Source organism: Sorex araneus, chromosome 7, assembly GCF_027595985.1.
Source record: "Sorex araneus isolate mSorAra2 chromosome 7, mSorAra2.pri, whole genome shotgun sequence".
Taxonomy (NCBI): domain Eukaryota; kingdom Metazoa; phylum Chordata; class Mammalia; order Eulipotyphla; family Soricidae; genus Sorex; species Sorex araneus.
In genome coordinates this window covers 7,798,961-7,820,154 of record NC_073308.1, presented here as the reverse complement: position 1 = coordinate 7,820,154, position 21,194 = coordinate 7,798,961, and the positions used below count along the sequence as shown (strand labels likewise).

Sequence of the window (21,194 nt, the reverse complement as noted above, 5' to 3'; positions counted from 1 at the left end):
CCCAAACAAGCAAACACACAAACAATAATAATATGATTATTCCACTGGTCCCCAAGGACCAAGTGCCTAGTATTCAAGACAAATATTTGCTGCCCAGTTAGACTCTTTACAGATCAACAATGACTTCTGTTTTATTTTTTGGCCATTTCCAGCCATGCTCAGGGGTTACTCCTGGTTCTGCTTCAGAATTCTAGCAATTCTGATTTCTAGGAATTCAGAATTGAAGTATGTTGAGTTATGAATTCAACATAATCTGGTTCCAACTGTATTCTGTGAATCTGAAAATATTTCAGATCATTAAAAACTAACTAACCTTGGGTCTGTGATTCAGCCACAGGACAGGATTGATGCACAGCTGACTTAAATAACATGCATCTTAGAGATAAGTGACCTTCCTCTATGATTAAGGAGGAGTGTTTTAGATAGAGAAAAATTAAGATTAAAATTGAGCAAGTTCCAAATTCTGATTTAAAGTCTACACTTTTTGAGTAAAATATACCTTTCTTAATGTCTACCTGCTCTTCATGCTTATTGGTTTATATAAACACTGAACTAATTTAATAATTTATTCTTTGTGCTGATAGTTTTACTCTTTAAATAACACAATTTAACACTAAGGTCCATGTTAGAATCTATCTTATAACTGTTATAAGCTAATTGAAAAATATTAATGCCATCAATCACTATTAACATTTGAAAACTTTTCATAATGTATCATTGGGATGGCTATGAGATTAGTTCCTGGTATGTCAAACAAATCACATGTATTTGGATCTTCTTTATGTTTATCAGAAAAACTATTTAATAAAGTTTGCAGACATAATAATGCAGCTATTAGAGCTTTTGGACCCGGCTGTGGAGCGAGCATGATGGAGGGGCCCGAGGGAGCGCCCTCGGACTCCAAGCAGCCCACTGAACTAATTCCGGCATGGGACCAGAGACCCCACGGCGTGCTGAAGCAGTGGGACCCGGGCATCCCCCAATTCTTTTAACTTGTCTCTCTCTCAACTCCTCCCTCCTGAGCACAGCGCAGGGGCCGCGGTTTTCCTGAGCGCAAAATGGAGACGCCGAGCCTCTCTCTAGGTTTCTCCATCTTATGAGCACCATAAAAGGGTAAAAGTTTGTAGTGATGTTATTTCTGGTTGTACTTTCCCTGGACTTTATACAGAAACCCAAAACCGCGCATCCGACCTAATGTCATCTTAGTATGAGCAATATGTAATGGTTCCTTTCTAATGGGGCGGACTTTTGTGGGAGATCCTAATAGTAAGTCTGTTGCTGAAATATTGAAGGCAATCAAAGTGGTAGCCATCTCACTAGACTGAACTAAGCTATATCCCCACGCCGGCTGAGAAGAAATTTTCTTCTTTCTCGGAAAGAAACGCGGTGTGTCATCAACTACAGTGTGATGTCCATTAAGCAAACAGACCTGGTGGCGCGGGAATGGGATATAAGGGGAAAAATTATGTACAAGGAACAGCGGGACGCTGGTGGAATCTCGAGCCGGAGCCGATACCAGCGCAAGACCTTCGGTTCCAGAGACTGCTTACACTCTACTAGTCTATCAACTAAGCCAGAGCCCCACGCCTGCTGATGACGGGAAATAACCATCCTTTTCATTTTTTTTTTCCCTTGTCAGGCAGCGTGGCGATTACTAAAACAGGCGTGAACTCGGTGGCGCGGGGCAAGGGGGAAAAAGAAAAACTATGTAACAAACAGCGGGACTTAATATCTCTATATTCTTAGCAGTGGAGAATTATCAAATGCCTCCTTGGCAATAGGACTGCTTTTCTTTTTTGGGGGAAACCCCAACAACGGTAGTGAGTTGTGTGTTGAAACATGGAATGTAATCGAAATAAGGCGTAAACGAAGTGAAACATATCATGTGCAAGGGTTGGGACTGGGGAGGTGGGAGGGGGCGGCAGGTATACTGGGGGGGTTGGTGATGGAAGATGGGCACTGGTGAAGTGAAGGGTGTTTGAGAATTGTATAACCGACATAATCCTGAGAACTATGTAACCCTCCACATGGTGATTCAATAAAATTAATTAAAAAAAATAATGCAGCTATTAGATAATTTAACCCTGAGTTAGAGAAGCATAAGAATAAGCCCAAGAACAACCTCAAATGTATGATCATCTAATCTTTGATAAGGGAGCAAGAAATGTGAAGTGGAGCAAGGAAAGCCTCTTTAACAAATGGTGCTGGCATACCTGGGCAACCACATGCAAAAAAATGGGCTTAGACCTCGACCTGACACCAGGCACAAAAATCAGATCAAAATGGATTAAAGATCTCAACATCAGACCACAGTCCATAAGGTACATCGAAGACAAGGTCGGCAAAACCCTCCACGATATTGAAGCTAAAGGTATCTTCAAAGATGACATGCATCTAACCAACCAAGTGGAAACAGAGATAAACAAATGGGACTATATTAAACTAAGAAGCTTCTGCACCGCAAAAGATACCATGACCAAAATACAAAGACAATCTACAGAATGGGAAAGGATATTCACCCAATACCCATCCGATAAGGGGTTGATATCAATGGTATATAAAGCACTGGTTGAACTCTACAAGAAGAAAACATCCAACCCCATCAGAAAATGGGACGAAGAAATGAACAGAAACTTTCCCAAGGAAGAGATACGAATGGCCAAAAGGCACATGAAAAAGTGCTCTACATCACTAATCATCAGGGAGATGCAGATCAAAACAACCACGAGATACCACCTCACACCATAGAGAATGGCACACATCCAAAAGAACAAAAGCAACCACTGCTGGAGAGGATGTGGGGAGAAAGGGACCCTTCTACACTTCTAGTGGGAATGCCGACTGGTTCAGCCCCTTTGGAAAGCAAAATGGACGCTTCTCAAACAACTAGAAATTGAGCTTCCATTTGATCCAGCAATACCACTTCTGGGAATATATCCTGGAGAAACAAAAAAAATATACTCGAAATGACATCTGCACTTATATGTTCATTGCAGCACTGCTTACAATAGCAAGAATCTGGAAAAAACCTGAGTGCCCTAGAACAGATGACTGGTTAAAGAAACTTTGGTACATCTATACAATGAAATATTATGCAGCTGTTAGAAAAGGTGAAGTCATGAACTTTGCATATAAGTGGATCAACATGGAAAGTATCATGCTAAGTGAAATGAGTCAGAAAGAGAGGGACAGACATAGTAAGACTGCACTCATCTGTGGAATATAAAATAACAGAGTAGGAGACTAACACCCAAGAATAGTAGTATATAATACTAAGGTTTGCTCCATGGCTTGGAAGCTGGCCTCACATGCTGGGGGAAAGGCAGCCCGGATAGAGAAGGGAAGACCAAGTAAAATGTGGTTGGACATCCTGCACGGGAAGGGAGATGCGTGCAGAAAGTAGACTAGAGACTGAACACGATGGCCACTCAATACCCCTATCACAAACCACAACACCCAAAAGGAGAGAGAGGACAAAATGGAATACCCTGCCACAGAGGCGGGATGGGGTGGGGAGGACGGGATTGGAGAGTTGGAGGGATACTGGGTTCATTGGTGGTGGAGAATGGACACTGGTGAAGGGATGGGTTCTCAAACATTGTATGAGGGAAACACAAGCACGAAAATGGGTAAATTTGTAACTATACCCTCACAGTGACTCACAAATTAAAAAAATAAACATATTAAAAAAAGAAGAAGTTTAGAAGGAAGCCTCCAATTCAACCCGTGGTTCTCCAGTAGATGGAGGACAATTTAATTAGTGGAAATCTAGTTCAGTTTGGCGATATCCAAGAAGAGACAAGTTGTCCTGTTTGCTAATAGAACAGCTCATCTCTTCCAGGGTGGTTGAGAGAATGATATCAGATAGATCAGGTGAAAAAATGCGTCATCGCAGCAATTGATACAGATATAATATAAAATTTTCTCCGTAATTTCTAAGCCTTTTTGTTCAGGATAAAGAGACTTTCACAGAATCCTCATTGAAAGTATGAGTTAAGTTAGTGAGACATTAACATGCAAGGTATGAATGTGTTCAAAATTGGGGGCATGTAAAGCTAACCTAAGAGAAGGTACTGAAAAGATTGTTTAACAAGAAAGGCAGGTGCATGCCGGAGGCAAGGATATTATTTGATAAGCAGGGATGACCCAGAAATGCTCAAAATCTATAATCCTAGATAAGAAAGGTGGCTGTGCAATCAGGACCAAGAGGTTACGGATGGCTCTGGGAAACCACGATTCCTAAGAGAAGTCCAAAAATGTGGAAAAATATGGCCTTTTTAGTCGAATTCTGATGGGTATTCTTAAATGTGTCTTGAAGAATCTTTAAGGAAGAATAAACGAGAATACACATTTAAAAAAAAAGAATAAGCCCAAGAAATTTGAATGGTTTAATGTACTACAAAAATAATATTTTTTAATTTTTTAGTTAGTTATTTTTATGGCTCACAATTATCACGTTTGACAAAAGTTTAACAAAACAAGCCTGCTGTTGATCATAATAAGGTGTACTAAGCAAATATGTAAAATGATATATGATAAAGTTTAGACTTGGTGCTCTGAATGCATCAAAAAGATAAACTACATTTGAAAAATAGTTGGATTTTTTGTGGGGGAGGGGACTACATGGCAATGCTTAGGGGGTACTTCTGGTTCTGCACTCAGAAATCACTCATGATAGCGTTTGGGGAACCATATGAGATGCCAGGAATTGAATCCGGGTTGGTTACACGCAAGGCAATCACTTTACCTGCTTTACTATCTCCAGCCAAAAAAAAAATCTTTATCATGGCTAAATATTTACTTTAATTAAATTTTACATGTGCCTATTACTTATACTTGTTTGCATAATTGTTGATAGCATACTTTTTAAATAATATAGAACCGCCTTATAAAAGTAGATAAATGCAGGGCTAGAGAGAGAGTACAGAAGGTAGAGCATTCACCTTGCATGTGTCCAACCCAGATTTGATCCCTGGAATCCCACGTGTTCCCTGAACACTAGCAGAAGTAATTCCTGAGTGCAGAGCCAGGAGTAAGCCCTGAGCATTAATGGGTGTGGCCCCCAAAAGCAAATTAAAAATTAATTAAAAAATCCTTTTTTAAGGTAATTATGTCCATCAGGCTGGAGTTATCGATAGAACAGTGGGTAGGGCATTTGCCTTGAATGCAGCCAACCCGGGTTCGATTCCTCCGTCCCTCAGGAGAGCTGGCAAGCTACTGAGAGTATCCCACCTGCACGGCAGAGCCTGGTAAGCTCCCGTGGCTTATTCGATATGCCAAAAACAGTAACAACAAGTCTCACAATGGAGACGTTAGTGATGCCCTCTCAGCAACTCAATGAACAACGAGACAACAGTGCTACAGTGCTACAGTGCTGCTCTCAGAAACTATTCTGGGTGGTGCCTGGAGGACCACATGGGATCCTGGGAATCGAACCCAGGTTGACTGCATGAAAGGGAAGCACCCAGGGACTGGAGCGATAGCACAGCAGGTAGGTCATTTGCTTTGCATGTGGTCAGTCCGGATTTGAATCCCAGCATCCCATATGGTCCCCTGAGCACTGCCAGAGCCAGGAGTAACCCTTGTGTATCACCGGTTGTGACCCAATAAAGAAAAAAAAAGGCAAGCACTCTTTCCATTAGACCATCTCTCCAGTCCCTCAACTATGACTTGTTATACTCCCATACCTTTATCCTGTCCTGCCCATATAGAGAGGACTTTTCTCTCTACCTCTTTTGGGTGATAATATTCTTATTACCATCATAGACGAAGAAGAAATTCTTCCAGAAATCAGATCCTCATCTGAATGCACCCTTCCTCCACCTACCCACTAATTCTTTCGCTTATTAGCCTTTAGTGTGATGTTGTTGAATCTGGGCAGATGTCTAAGGATAGGTTAATGGATTTGCCAGAGTATATGTCAATGTGCAATGTTGATAAAATCTAGAAAATAATCTTTTTTGTTTTGTTTGTGGGCCACAATTGGTGATGCTCAGGGGTTACTCCTGATTCCGTGCTCAGGTAATCACTGCTGGTGGTGCTTGGGAAACTATATAGGATGCCAGCAATGGAACCCAGGTCATCTGTGTGGAAGGCAAGTCCCCTACTCACTGTACTATCTCTCTGGCTCCTGAAATAATATCAGAGCTACCAAAATTGGGGAATACAGCTCTTATAAGATGTGTATTTTGTCTTCACTTACTTCCTACTATTTCCAGCTCTAGTTAGGGAACCATACAAAATTTCTGACTGTGAGAAGGTCAAGTATAACATTGTGTAGTTGGGTTTCTTTTGGGGGGAGGTGGGGCCAAACCCAGCAATGTTCAGGGGTTACTTCTCTCTCTGTGCTCAGGGATCACTGCAGCTAGTAATTGGGACCATCTGGGATGCTAGGTATCCAACTCAAGTCTGCCGTATGGAAGGCAAGTGTTGTAGCTGCTAGATGATCTCTCCAACCAAACTCTACTGAAGAATTCAAAGTGCTTTTGGTGGTGGTGAAGTTTAGAGAGGGAGTTAAGGGAAGTGAGGAAGAAGCATGGACTTGCAAAGAGTCCCAGACTGGGAACACGCAATCTAGGCATTAGACACATTTAACACTTTTAGTTTTGCTTCTCCTCACATAAAATAAAAAATGTTATTAGTATCTTATTGTGATTTCGATTATTTGGTTTAGTTATTCTCTAAATAACATTATTGCAGTTGGAGTAACATGGTTACAATAGTACCAACGCTATTGGTTTCCATGTACAAAGTGAACCTCACCTGGACCACCACCGAAGTGTCGAGACACCACAGTTTGTACATCCCTTTTAGTCTGATTCTTCTCCCCGCCACACCCCCCAAATTCCCCAGGATTGATGTTCATCTTATGAAAGGTGATTTGAAAATGATTGTTATGCCCATCTTTGTGAAGGGAGTGATAGACTTGCTAAAAGTTGATTTTAACAATAACACTATCTTTGTGTAAGAAGCAAAGTGATCGATGTGCCCAATTTCTGTTAGCAAATCAGAGTCATACTATCCCGGCATGAAAACACTTTTTTGGGTGTTTCATGTGTGTGTGTGTGTGTGTGTGTGTGTGTGTGTGTGTGTGCGCGCGCGCGCGTGTGCACATGCATGCATGCCCCATATTCAGTAATACCCAAGGAATACTCCCAGCAGTGCTTCAGAAACTGTTTTGTGGGGGGTGCACTCACACCTCCCACATGAAAACTATGTGTTTTAACCTATTGTTCTATTTTCCTGGGCCCTTAAAAACACATTTTGGAAGTTATCAAGCTAAGGTCAGTAAACTTACTATGTGGAAAAATACTTAAGGGCGCCTGAGTGCTTTGTAGATGGAAGGGTTAAAGTTCTAAATAGGCTCAGAGGTGGGGATGGTCTAAGAATCCACAAGGCCATCCATCCTTAGAAGGATTGAATGGCAACCTCTGCTTAGAAAACCAGAAATTCTCAGGCTCTAAGCAAAATTTTCATAAGACAGTATGACTTGTACTTGCCTACTGAATTACAAAAACACATGCAATAAAGTAGCGACACCTGTCCTATGAAGAAAAGGGCGCTTGAGATCTGCTGTATATAAAATCTGTTTACAAACTGCATTCTGTGGCTGAGCTCTCATCTGGAGGACCAGTACCTTGCCCACAGTGTGGCCCTCATTTGTGACCATTAGTGTTAGCTCCCTTCCCCACTTCCATCCCTTTCTTCCATTCCTCTGATGTCTCAGGTCATGCATAGACTGCTAAGGTAAAGACGTAACTGAGATTCTGACTTTTACCACGGGAAATAGTTCTTAGAAATATAGGGAGTTGAACTCTTAATAGAAATAATGCAACTACATAATCAGTTTAAAATGGGCCATCAGTGATTAAAATTAAAATAAAACATAAATTAAAAATCTATTAGCAGGCAATTCAGACTCACCACAGTGTGTGGTACTGGTAGAACATTGAGTAGTACAATGTAGTTTGACTGTCTTGCACATGATTTCAATAATAACTTTAAATTGACAGAGGCAGCAGGTGAGATGCCTAGGTAATATCCTATGAATGGAAACACAGAGAATTAAGTGCAGAGTAAAGGGGTTACTTTAAGTAGGTAGAAGAGGCAGCCAAAGCCACTGTGCAGCTATTCAAAATGTTCCTGAGAACCATGGATGAGGCGCTGCTCGAACTCAGTGGTGGTGGGAACCCAACTGGGAGGTGATGCGTGCAAAGCGTGTACCTTAACCCCTCTAACTATCACTTCAGCCCTCAGAAAATTGAGTTTTGTTTTTGAGCCATATCTGGTGGTGCTCAGGGATTACTCTGGGCTCTCGACTCAGGAATCATTCCTTGCAGGCCTTGGGGAACCATAGACAGTGCCAGACTGAACAAGAGTTAACCACATGCAAGGCAAATATCTAACTCACTATCCTATCTCTCCAGCTCCCAGAGAATGATAAAAATACCAGTTATAACCTGGGGAAATCTGAAAGCACTTTTTCAGACTATGAGAAAATAGGGACTAGAGTAATATTATAGTATAGCAGCTCTGGCATTTGCTTTGAACACAGTTGACCTGGGTTTGATCCCCAGTGTCCATGAGACACCAAAAGGGATTCTTGAGTATCTCAACTTAAAACAAAAATATATATATATATATATATATATATATAAATTTAAACTCAATTAAACATAGCTTAAGAAAAATAAACAAGCTGGGGTATGGTGCCACCAGCAGGTCAACCTGTACCTGCGGGGCAAGAGCATCAGCAGCCAGATGGAGCCTTCTGGCTTCCTGATAACCCAAAATTGCTGATGTACCTGTGACTGAACCCCAACAACTTAGGGCAAGTTTACCAAGAAACTAAACAGCCAAAAGTTTGGTATGTGGGAGCCAACCCACAAACTACGTCTGGCTCAGTTATACAAGCTCAGTTACCAACCATATTTCAGAGCCCCATAAATCTCGAAAGAGATAAAAGCCACAGTTAGGGCTGGTGGTGAGGTGCCCTACGGCCAAGCGGGCATATCCTGCAGGGCATATGCCAATAGTTTATTTCTCTGAGAAGATGGAAACAAGGGCCACCATCCAGAGACACACAAAAGAATCTCTGAACCGAGCAGCTCTCTGCGAGATGCCTCCGGACTTTAAGCCAGGCCAACTTCACTGGGGAGCCTCAGACAGGGGCAGGCATCATCCCTCCACCTGCCCCTTAAAAACCCCGACAGGCACCAACTTCCAGAACACAATGAAAAGTGCAGGCACACAGGTTCAGTGACAGCAAACTCCAGGCCTCAAGGGATAGGGGATGGGCCGGTCCCTCTCATTGGCCTCCCTCTCCCCGAGGGAAGCTGGAGGTCATGCCCACAAACTGCCCTCGGCTGCCACTTAAGCTCCTTAATGGTCAAAATCCAGATACACAAAGAAACTCTGAACTGAGCAGCTCTCTGCAGAGATTTCTCCACACCTTAATTATCTAAACTTTTAAAATTTGAGGAGCACACAGCCACTCCTCTGGTCTCATGACATCTTATACTATTCATAACAAGCAACACAAGAGAGAGTAGCACTGTAGCACTGTCATCATGTTGCTCATCGATTTGCTCAAGCGGGTACCAGTAATGTCTGCATGGTGAGACTAGTTACTGTTTTTGGCATATCGAATATGCCACGGGTAGCTTGCCAGACTGCTGTGCGGGCGGGATACTCTCAGTAGCTTGCCAGGCTCTCTGAGAGGGACGGAGGAATAGAACCCCAGTTGGCTGTGTGCAAGGCAAATGCCCTACCCGCTGTGCTAGCACTCCAGTCCAACAAAAGACAGTATGGGGGAGATTGTCTGCCATAGAGGCAGGGGTAGGGGTGGGACGAGGGGGTGGATCCTGGGGACATTGGTAGTGGATGGTGGGCACTGGTGGAGGGTTGGGTGTCCTATAATTGTATGACTGAAACTCAAACATGAAAGCTTTGTAACTGTATCTCACAATGATTCAATTTAAAATTTTTTAATTAAATTAAATTAACATTCTGAATAAAAAAATGTATTGTGGAGTGCATGTCAAATTCAATTAGCCTAATCAATGGATGAATAAGTAGCAATACTCCAACATTTAAAGAAATCTGTGGCACTGTAGCACTGTCATCCCGCTGTTCATTGATTTGCTCGAGCGGGAACTAGTTACGTGTCCATTGTGAGACATGTTACTGTTTTTGGCATATCGAATACGCCAGGCTCTGCCTTGTGGGCAGGATACACTCAGTTGCTTGCCAGGCTCTCCAAGATTGAGAAACAAAAATAAAAAGCCTTAAAAACCTAAGTGAAAATAAATGTCAGAAAAATCAACTTACAGTTTTTCTAATTCAAGAGTCATCATGAGGATGTTTTGGACTGGTCCAAGCAACACTGATGTTGCTCCCATGTCTCTGAGGGAGAAAACACAAGCATGATGTGAATCCAAATGCAGAAGCTTTAGAGTTAAGTAGATGAGATTAATGAAGCATATATTTGATTCTGGCTTCGCTGTAAAGCCAGGTCAACTGTTTACTCTAGACCATAATTCCAGAGAGCTCTTACAGAAATAAGAGATTTCTCTATCATCAAATTAATGACAATTTGGTAGACTAAATAAATTTCCTTCCTTCCTTCCTTCCTTCCTTCCTTCCTTCCTTCCTTCCTTCCTTCCTTCCTTCCTTCCTTCCTTCCTTCCTTCCTTCTTTCCTTCCTTCCTTCCTTCCTTCCTTCCTTCCTTCCTTCCTTCCTTCCTGGCAGTACTTGGGAGATATGCTAGGTGCTGTACTTGTGGGTTGCTCTGAATAGAGCTCTGAGAAACACGCATGGCGCCAGAGGTCGAATCCAGGCCTCTAGCATGCAGTGCATGGGCTCCAACCACTCACCTATCTGGTCCTCTTTACTTTCTTTTTTTAAGTAATGTTTACATTATTACTCATTACTTTCTGGAATAAATAATACTTCTACATGTATATTTCTTATCTATATGTACTCAACATTGCTCTTTTCCTCTGTTGGCTGTTACCCATGTACATTCTTTCTTAATCTTTTCCTTTGACAATGAATCTCAATTCAACAATCCAGTGTTAAAATTCAAATTATAACTTTTAAATTCAATGCAAAACACAATCTTTGGCAAAAATGGAGAAAAATAAAGACCGCAAATTATAGCAGAAACCATATGAGCTACAAAACTATTATAATACTTACAGATATTTTAATGCTGGCAATTTAAAAAGATATGAATCTTCAATAGTTGTTAGAGGATTATGACTGAGAATTCTAAAAAATATACAATAAAATTAAAATTATAGACATAATCAGCAACTAGCATTAAAGTTTATATTTATTTTATTAGCATGGAACTAGAAGGTGAAAAAACATTATTTTCTGTCATTATCTATAATCATGCTTAGAATCCATAAAGCATTTTTTTTTTTGCTTTTTGGGTCACACCCGGCAATGCATGGGGTTATCCCTGGCTCATGCACTCAGGAATTACTCCTGGTGGTGCTTGGGGACCATATGGGATACTGGGAATTGAATCCAGGTTGGCTGCGTGCAAGGCAAATGCCCTACCCGCTGTGCTATTGCTCCAGCCCCAAACATTCTCCCTTTGGGGAACACTCAAGTCTCTAGATGATAAAGTGAAGAGGGAAGAGGGTGGGAGGGTGGAGAGAAACACAAATGTAGAACAAATTAAAAATATGCTGACAAATTTTTCCAAGTTGAAAACCCTAGGAAGAGAGGCCAAATAATACAGCATGTGGGGTACTTGCCTTGCATGCAGCCCACTTGTGTTCCATTCCTGCCACCTTATATAGGCCCCACAATAAGCCAGGAGTGATCCCTGAGCACAGAGTCAGGAGTAAGCCCTGGGCACCACTGGGTGTGTCTCCCTACCACCCCCAAAGATGAAAGAAAACCCAGAGAGTGATGATGTCTGCAGGAAGTCCTTGCTCTGCAGCAAATATTATTTTTTTTCTTTTTTAAAATTTTATATAGGGCATAAACTCCATATTACTTTTTCAAATTTTTTTTAACTTTACAAGTTAGTCCACAATGTTTGATTACACTGAATATTCAAACACCAATCCCACCACCATTACACCTTCCCTCCACCAAATTCGGGATGTTTCCATCCCAACCCCAATCCATGTCACAAAACACAAACGAAGTAATATATTTCATATTGTCTGTTATGAAGAACTGCTGAACAGGCTTACAAAAAAAGTGTTCACATAAGAAAGAGTGTGAAGATTGTTCTATTTTGGCAGGAACCATTAAGACATTCTATATTGAAAGTAAAGTGAAATTTATTAGTTACACAGGTGGGGGGGGCTTAGGGTGGGGAGGCTAGGGGCGTGGGGGGGTTTGGGGTGTGAGGGGGCGGGGTGGAGGTATACTGGGATTCTTGGTGGTGGAATATGAGCACTGGTGAAGGGATGGGTATTCGAGCATTGTATAACTGAGATTTAAACCTGAAAACTTTGTAACTTTGTAACTTTCCACAATAAAAAATTAAAAAAAAAAGACATTCTATAGGATATCACTAACAAGTTGTTGAAGTTTGGGTGGTGTGAGCTTTGGTATACATATCTGAAAATATGTATAACTGTATCACTGTCATCTTGTTGCTCATCAATTTGCTCGAGCGGGCACCAGTAACGCCTCCATTGTGAGACTTATTGTTACTGGTTTTTGACATATCAAATACGCCACGGGTAGCTTGCCAGCCTTTGCCATGCGGGTGAGATACTCTCGGTAGCTTGCCAGGCTCTTCTAGAGAGGTGGAGGAATTGAACCTGGGTTGACCGCATGCAAGGCAAATGCCCTACCCACTGTGCTATCATTACACCCCTGAAAATATATATGTATGCATATATACATATATTTCCCTCTATGATTTATTGCCTACAAACTGAACCCCATCAAATGTGGTGTGGTAATTATGGAGAATGGGTAGGGAGTGTTTTATGACGTGTTGTGCTGCCACTTTTGCCGCTGCACAGTCCAGGAATATTTTTGCTCGTATGTGAGGTTCGGCCTGAGCACGTAGGGAGCAGCCTTGAGCATTGTGGCGCTTGGGTTAGGGAGGTTTTCTAAGAGGATCTGGTGGAAGCAGTCTTTTTGCCAGTCATTCTCACAGAGATCTTTGTGCCCTGACCTTTGTCACACTGTATGTGATCACTGGGTCACCTGTCAGTCTCCTGGACTTTCAGCTTCTTGAATGCCAGGGTCACCTTGACTGTCACTGGTCTGACAATATTGGGTAGTTACTAGATACTTCAGAAATAACATTATGGATAGCACTGTAGCACTGTCGTCCCATTGTTCACTGATGTGCTCGAGCAGGCACCAGTAACGTCTCCATTGTGAGACTTGTTTTTACTGTTTTTGGCATATCGAATAAGTCACGGGGAGCTTGCCAGGCTCTGCTGTGCGAACATTATGGATATATTGGTAAAATGAACCAGTTCCTTCCCTCCCTCCCTCAGTTCCTCTCCCTTTTCTTTCTTTGGTTTGTGGGCCACACCCAGGAATGCTCAGGGATTACTCCTGATGGTGCTTAGGGGACCATATGGAATGCCAAGCATGAACCTGGGTCAGCCGCCTGCAAAGCAAGCACCTTTCCTGCTATATTATCACTTCAGTCCCAGAAGCAGTTCATTTTTGACAAAAAATTTTGTTCCAAGATGCTAGAATGAATTTTCTTTTTAAAAATAGGCAAACTTTTTAAAACAAGCAGACAAATACACAGGAGGGGAAAAAAACAAAGAAATTTTCAGTAAACTCTATTCAAGAAACATTAGCATTGGCATACCCTAATATATATACACATTAGCATACCCTAATATATATACACATGTATATTAGAATATATGTGTATATATATACACATATATATATATAAAGACAAAGCTAATATCTATTGCCAGATGCCTGGTATCTGTGATCAGCACTTCACATTTAATCGTCACAATAACTTTACTGATAGATATTGTTAGTCTGCTTTACAAATGAGGGAACTGAGCCACAGAGCAGTTATATATAACTTGTCCTAGCCATCAAACTGGTAAAAAGCAGAGCTGGGATTTAAATTCAGTTCAGACTCAAAAGTCTGTTTAACCTGTTGAATGATGAGAAGGGGTTTAAAAGATTGTGTAAGCTTAATTTTCTCAGGGCACTCAATGCAGAAATACCCTTTCAAACTACCTTCCTGGGAGTCCAAGTGACTGTACAATGGGCAGTGTTTGCTCTGGAATTTTTTTTTCTTTAAGAATTTTATTTTATTGAATCACCATGTGGAAAATTACAATGCTTTCAGGCTTAAGTCTCAGTTATACAATGCCGAAACAACCATCCCTTCACCAGTGCCCATATCTCACCACAAAAAAAAAAACAACACAGTACACCTCCCATCCTGCCCCCCCTCACAGCCCCACCTTGAAACTGATATAAATTTCACTTTACTTTCTATTTACTTTGGTTACATTCAATATTTCAACACAAACCTCACTATTATTGTTAGGAGTACCCCACTAGAGACAGACCTGTTTTGAAGAGATATGAGGTCTGCGGCAGCGTGGTTTTGGATTGCTGTACTTTAGCAACTAAGTCCAGGGAGGTTTCTTCCAGATATTGGATCATTGCAAGCTTGTAAACCCCATCTGTGGTCGTCATAATATGTTGGTCACCGTGCCCTTCACCCCCGGCAAGGAAGAGGCGAGAGAAATACCTTTCCCCTCCTGGGCGGGCATGGGGCCGTGGCTTAGTTCTTAGGCTGCAGACATTCTGCGAGGAGCTGCCCATGCCGAAAACTTTAGCTGGCGACTGGAGTCACGTCTGGAGATTTTTATTCCCAGCACCCCATATGGTCCCTTGAGCCCTGCCAGGAGTGATCCCAGAGCACAGAGCAAAAACCCTTACGTGCTTTATCTTCCCATCCTGGAGAGAATATAACAATTACATTTGGAGACTGAAGAGACAGCTTATATGGCTGCATGCAGGTTTTGCCCAGGTACCATCCCCAGAACTACATGAGCCGCAGATCCCCACCTATTGGCGACCCCTGAGCACGGGAGGTGTATCCCCCAAAGCATGACCTGGTGTAGCACTCCCAAACAAAAACTCTCTATTTCCTTCTTCTAAAGATCTTCCATGAGTAAATATTTAATTAGCTATAGTCATCAAGACTTTAGAGAATTGTAACCGGGCTATTGGTGAATCAGTGAAAAGGATAGAATCTAAAACTTCATTTCCTCTTTCACAAAATTAACAACTGGAATATTTGATAGAATCGTATTTTCAGAATTCTTGAATTTTAGTAAGTGGGTTTATACCAAAAACCCAGGAACATTCAGTTGAGAAAAAAGACAAATTCCTGTAAGAATAGTAAGATGGATATTGCTTTAACTTTTCAGACATTTACTCTCCATTCTGAGGGGAGCTTAAAAAGCATCCACTTCCCCCAGGATCAGTGGGAGCAGAATGCAGCTGGGGTCCCTTCAAAGCTGCATTCTCAAAGAACTGTCAGAATTTTACTTCTCTGGTGAATTTCCATGAGAAAGGCTTGTCTTTGGACTGAGGCACTATTTTACAAGGTGTTGAGGCACTTGCCTTGTACACAACCAAGCCAGATTCCATCCCTATTTTTCCATTTGCCTATTTTTAAAAAGATTCCATCCCATAGCTGGTCCTGTGAGCACTGCCAGAGTGAGTCTTGTGTGAGGATCCAGGAGCAAGCCTTGAGCACCTCCTGATGGAGAAGCTATACATAGCTAAAAGCCTCTCCCTACAGGGAATTTTTGGAAAACAGTCATAGGTAAGTATTTCAACATGGCTGCTCTTTAAGAGGCAATGGATAAAAGCTAGGGCACAAAAGTCAGCTCAACCAAAAGACTTCAAAGGTGAAGCTGAGGAATGAGAGATCCAGAGAGACTTCAAAATGCTCTGGCAAATTGCTGGGGAACTGGACCATGAGACACAAAGACTATGTGACTATAGAAAAAAAGACTACTATCATTAATAAACAAATTCCACCAGGTTTTAAGATACAGGAGCAATATGCCTAAATTGGTCATATTTCTAGACACTAGCTAGAAGTAATTAAAGATTAAATTTTTTAAAGTTTCAGATATACGGCCCAGAGATATAGTACAGCGGGTATGGTGTTTGCCTTGCACACAGCTGATCTGGGTGTGATCCCTGGTATCCCATATGGTCTCCCCAACACTTCAACACTTGAGTGCAAAGCCAGGAGGAAGTCCTGAGTATCACCAAGTGTGGTCCAATAAACAAAATAATTAAAAAATAAATTTAAAAGGTTGCATATATAATGACACAAAAAATGAGAAACAGGAGAAGAGATGAACAGGAACTTTTTCAAAGAAGAATACAAATGGCCAAGGACCGAGAGACAGCATAGTGGGTAAGGTGCTTGCTTGGATGCAGCAAACCTGGGTTCAATCCCCAGCATCCCATATGGTCCCTGAGCAGCATCAAGAGTGATTACTAAGTGCAGAACTGGGAATAAGCCCAAACATCGCCTAATATGGCCCAACTCCCAGCCCAAAGGAGATACAAATGACCAAAATGCATGTGGAAAAAACTGTTCTATATCACTAATCATCAGAGAAATGAAGATCAAAGCAACAGTGAGTTATCATCTAATACCACAGAGACTGGTATCACTGTATCACTGTCATCCCCTTGCTCATCGATTTGCTCAAGCAGGCACCAGTAATGTCTCCATTGTGAGACTTGTTACTGTTTTTGGCATATCGAATATGTTACGGATAGCTTGCCAGGCTCTGCCGTGCGGGTGAGATATTCTCGGTAGCTTGCCGGGCTCTCCGAGAGAGGTGGAGAAATCAAAGCTGGGTCGGCCGCATGCAACAGAGACTGGTACTCATCAAAAAGAACAACAAGAACTAGTGTTGACAAGGATTTGGGGGAACAGGGCCTCTCATTCACTGCTGGTGAGAATGCTAACTGATCCAACCTTTTAGGAAGACAATATGGACATTCTTCAAAAAAACTAGGAATTAAACTTCCATATGATCCAGAAATTCCACTCTTGTGAATATATCCTAAGGGCCCAAAAGCACAGTGCATAAAAGGCATCTGCACTCCTAGGTTCATTGCAGCAATATATACAACAGCCAAAATATGGCAACAGCCCAAATTCCCACAAACAGATGACTAGATAAAGAAACTATGGTAGATATACACACAATGGAATATTACCCAGCTATAAGAGGAGATAGAGTCATGCAATTTGCTGCAATGTGGATAGATCTGGAGAGTATTGTGTTGAGTGAAATCAGTCAGAGGGAGAGGAACGGACTCAGAACCATCTCTCTCAAACTTTGTAGGGGAACCTCAAATGCCCAACGGCAACAGAAACAAACAGCTGAACTGGTCTTCAGTAGGAAACTTGCCACTGGGGCAGAGATGGGGGTGGGAGATAAGTTAGGGAGAACAGTAGGACAATGAGATGGCTGGACAAAGTGCCTGCTACAGGGTCAAAGGGGACCTGGGGGAGGGAGCGGGGGGAGAGGAGGGGGAGACGGGTGGAAAGTAGTGGACTCTGGTGAAGGGGTTAGTGTTAGAACAATGTATGCCTGCACCTCAATCACAAATATCTTTGTAACTTTGTAATTCACAGGGATTAAAAATAATTTTTTTAAAGGATAAAGGACTGGAGAGATCATACAGGGGTTAAGGTGCTTGTCTTGCATCCACTGACCCAGGGAACCACACCCAGATGGTTCCCACCAAGGGACACTCCTGAGTACAGAGAGCCAGGAATGGCCCTGCATGCTGCTGGGTGTGGTCCCCAAACCCCCAAAACCACACGTAAATTTAAAAATACCTGGGAGACATTAAAGATGGAAATAAATGGAAAGACGCGTCCTGACCAGAACCCTATTACTGATAGCATTCATCAAACTGAGCTGTGTTTTTAGTATCATCTTTGTACAAATCCCAGCTTTAATATCATCATCATCATCATTATCATCATCATCATCATCATCATCATCATCATCATTATTATTATTATTATTTTGGAGCTCATGGATACATCCAGCAGTGTTTAGGGCTTATTCCAGGCTCTGTTCAAGGGTCTCTCCTGGAGGTGCTAAAGGACCATCTGTGGTACTGAGGACAAAAAGATTGTCCACATGCAAGGCAAGCGCCCTACCCGTTGTACTATCACTCAGCTCCCAAAGAGGATTTTAAAATATCTATAATAAGCATGAGGAGATAGTTAATGTATCTCCATATTCACCAGGGATATTGGCCTGTAGTTTTCTTTTTTTGTGGTGTCTTTGCTTTTGGTATTAGGGAAATATGGGTCTCATAGAAACTGTTTGGGAGAATGTCTGCTTCTCCAATTTCCTGGGAAATCTTGAAAAGAACTGACAGTAGGTCCTCTTTAAAGGTTTGAAATAATTTGCTAGTGAATCCATCTGGACCTGAACTTTTGTTTGGGGGAAGACTTTTGATTACAGTTTCAATTTTCTTGATAGTGATAGGTCTATTCAGGTATTCCACATCTTCTTGGTTCAGTCTTGGGAGAATACAGGAATCCAGGAATTTGTTCATTTTTTCAAAGTTCTCATGTTTCATGGCATATAGCCTTTCAAAGTAGTCTCTGATGATCTCTTGAATTTCTTTGGTTTCTGTTTTGATATCCTCGTTTTCATTTCTGATTCGGTTTATTTGGGTCTCTCTCTCTCTCTCTCTCTCTCTCTCTCTCTCTCTTCTCTCTCTTTGTGAGTCTTGCTAGTGGTTTGTCAATGTTCTTTATTTTCTCAAAGAACCAGCTCTTGGTTTCATTATCTTTTGAATTGTTTTTTGGGTTTCCATGTTGTTAATTTCTGCTCTAACTTTTTTTTTCGCTTTTTGGGTCACACCTGGCAATGCACAGGGGTTACTCCTGGCTCTGCACTCAGGAATCACCCCTGGCGGTGCTCAGGGGACCATATGGGATGCTGGGAATAGGACCTGGGTCGGCCGCGTGCAAGGCAAACACCCTACCCGCTGTGCTATCGCTCCAGCCCCTCTGCTCTAAGTTTTGCTATATTTTCCTTCTGCCTGTTTTGGGATCTTTTTATTGGTCCTTTTCTAAGATCTTGAGGTGTGAAGTCAATTATTTATGTAGGCCTTTTCTTCTTTCCTGAGAAATGCATACAGCGCTATAAATTTTCCCCTTAATATGGCTTTCGCTGCATCCCATAGGTTCTGGTAACTCTTGTCTTCATTATCATTTGTTTCCAGTTATCTTTTGATTTCTTCTTTGATTTCCTTCCTGACCCACTTGTTGTTCAACACTGAATTATTTAATTTCCAGGTGTTTGATTTAGTTCTCCGCATCTGTGAGTGATTGACTTCTATGTTCAGTGCATCATGGTCTGAAAAGATATTTGATACAATTTTTACCTTCCTGATTCTATTGAGGTACGTTTTGTGGCCCAGCACGTGGTCTATTTTGGAGAATGTTCCCTGTGCACTGGAAAAGAATGGGTATCCTTTCTTTTGGGGATGGAATGCCTTGTATAGATCTGTTAGCCCTCTCTCTTCTATGTCTTCCTCAACAAAATATTAGCAAATAGAATCCAACAAATTATCAAAAAAGATCATAGGCCACGACCAAGTGGGATTCATCCTGGTGATGCAAGGGTTGTTTCACACAAAAATCAATCAACATAATTCATCGTATTAACAAAAGAAAAGATAAAACCATATGAGCATATCAATAGATGCAGAGAAAGCATATGACAAGATCCAGCACTCGTTTATGATGAAAACTCTCACCAAAATGGGTTTTAAAAAAACTTTCTTCAATATAGTCAAAGCTATCTACCACAAGCCAATGGCAAGCATTATCCTCAATGGGGAAAAGCTAAGAGCCTTCCCCCTAAGGTCAGGGACAAGACAAGGATGCCCACTCTCAACACTTCTGTTCAATATAGTACTGAAAGTACTTGCAATAGCGATTAGGCAAGAAAAAGATATTAAGGGCATCCAGATAGGAAAGGAAGAAATCAAGCTCTCACTATTTGCAGATGATATGATACTATATTTAGAGAAACCTAAAGCCTCTACCAAGAAACTCCTAGAAACTATTGACTTGTATAGTAAAGTTGCAGGCTATGCGAACAATGAGAGAGAGGAAAGTGGCATAAAAAAAGCAATCCCGTTTACAGTCATACCTCAGAAAATCAAGTACCTCAGAATCAGCTTAACTAAGGAGGTAAGGGACCTGTACAAAGAAAATTACAAAACGCTACTTCATGAAATGAAAGAAGACACGAGGAAATGGACACATATCCCCTGCTCATGGATTGGGAGAATTAACATTGTCAAAATGGGAATACTCGCCCAAAGCCCTGTACACATTCAATGAGATCCTCATAAGAATACCTATGAAATTCTTCAAAGAAATGGATCACACACACTCCTGAAATTCATATGGAACAATAAATCCCCTAAAATAGCTACAGGAATTCTTAGGAAAAAGAAGATGGGAGGCATCAGCTTCCCCAACCTCAAACTCTACTACAATGCAGTTATAACTAAAACAGCATGGTACTGGAACAAAGGCAGAGCTGCAGATCAATGGAATAGGGTCAAATATCCTGATGCACACCCTCAAATATACGATCATTTAATCTTTAATAAGGGAACAAGAAATGTGAAGTGGAGCAAGGAAAGCCTCTTTAACAAATAATGCTGGCAAAACTGGACAGCAATGTGCAAAACATTGGGCTCAGACCTCTACCTAACACCAGCCACAAAAGTCAGATCAAAATGGATTAAAGACCTCAACATCAGACCAGAATTCATTAGGTACATTGAAGACAAGGTTGGCAAAGCCCTCCATGACATTGTAGCTAAAGGTATCTTCAAAGATGACACCCCACTGACCAAGCAAGTGGAAATGGAAATAAACAAATGGAACTGTCTTAAACTAAGAAGATTCTACACCTCAAAACATACAGTGACCAGAATACAAAGACAATCTACAGAGTGAGAAAGGATATTCACCCAATGCCCATCTGATAAGGAATTGATATCAAGGATATTCAAGGTACTTGTTGGACTCTACAAGAAGAAAACACCCAACCCCCATAAGAAAATGGGGTGAAGAAATGAACAGAAACTTTCTCAAAGAAGAAATCCAAAGGGCCAAAGG

At 41.5% G+C, this 21,194-nt stretch overlaps 1 pseudogene; it reads right to left on the bottom strand.

The window, feature by feature from the left end:
- The window catches only part of LOC129406566 (leucine-rich repeat-containing protein 37A3-like), a 51,106-nt pseudogene that overhangs the window by 7,814 nt on the left and 22,098 nt on the right, over nucleotides 1-21,194 (bottom strand).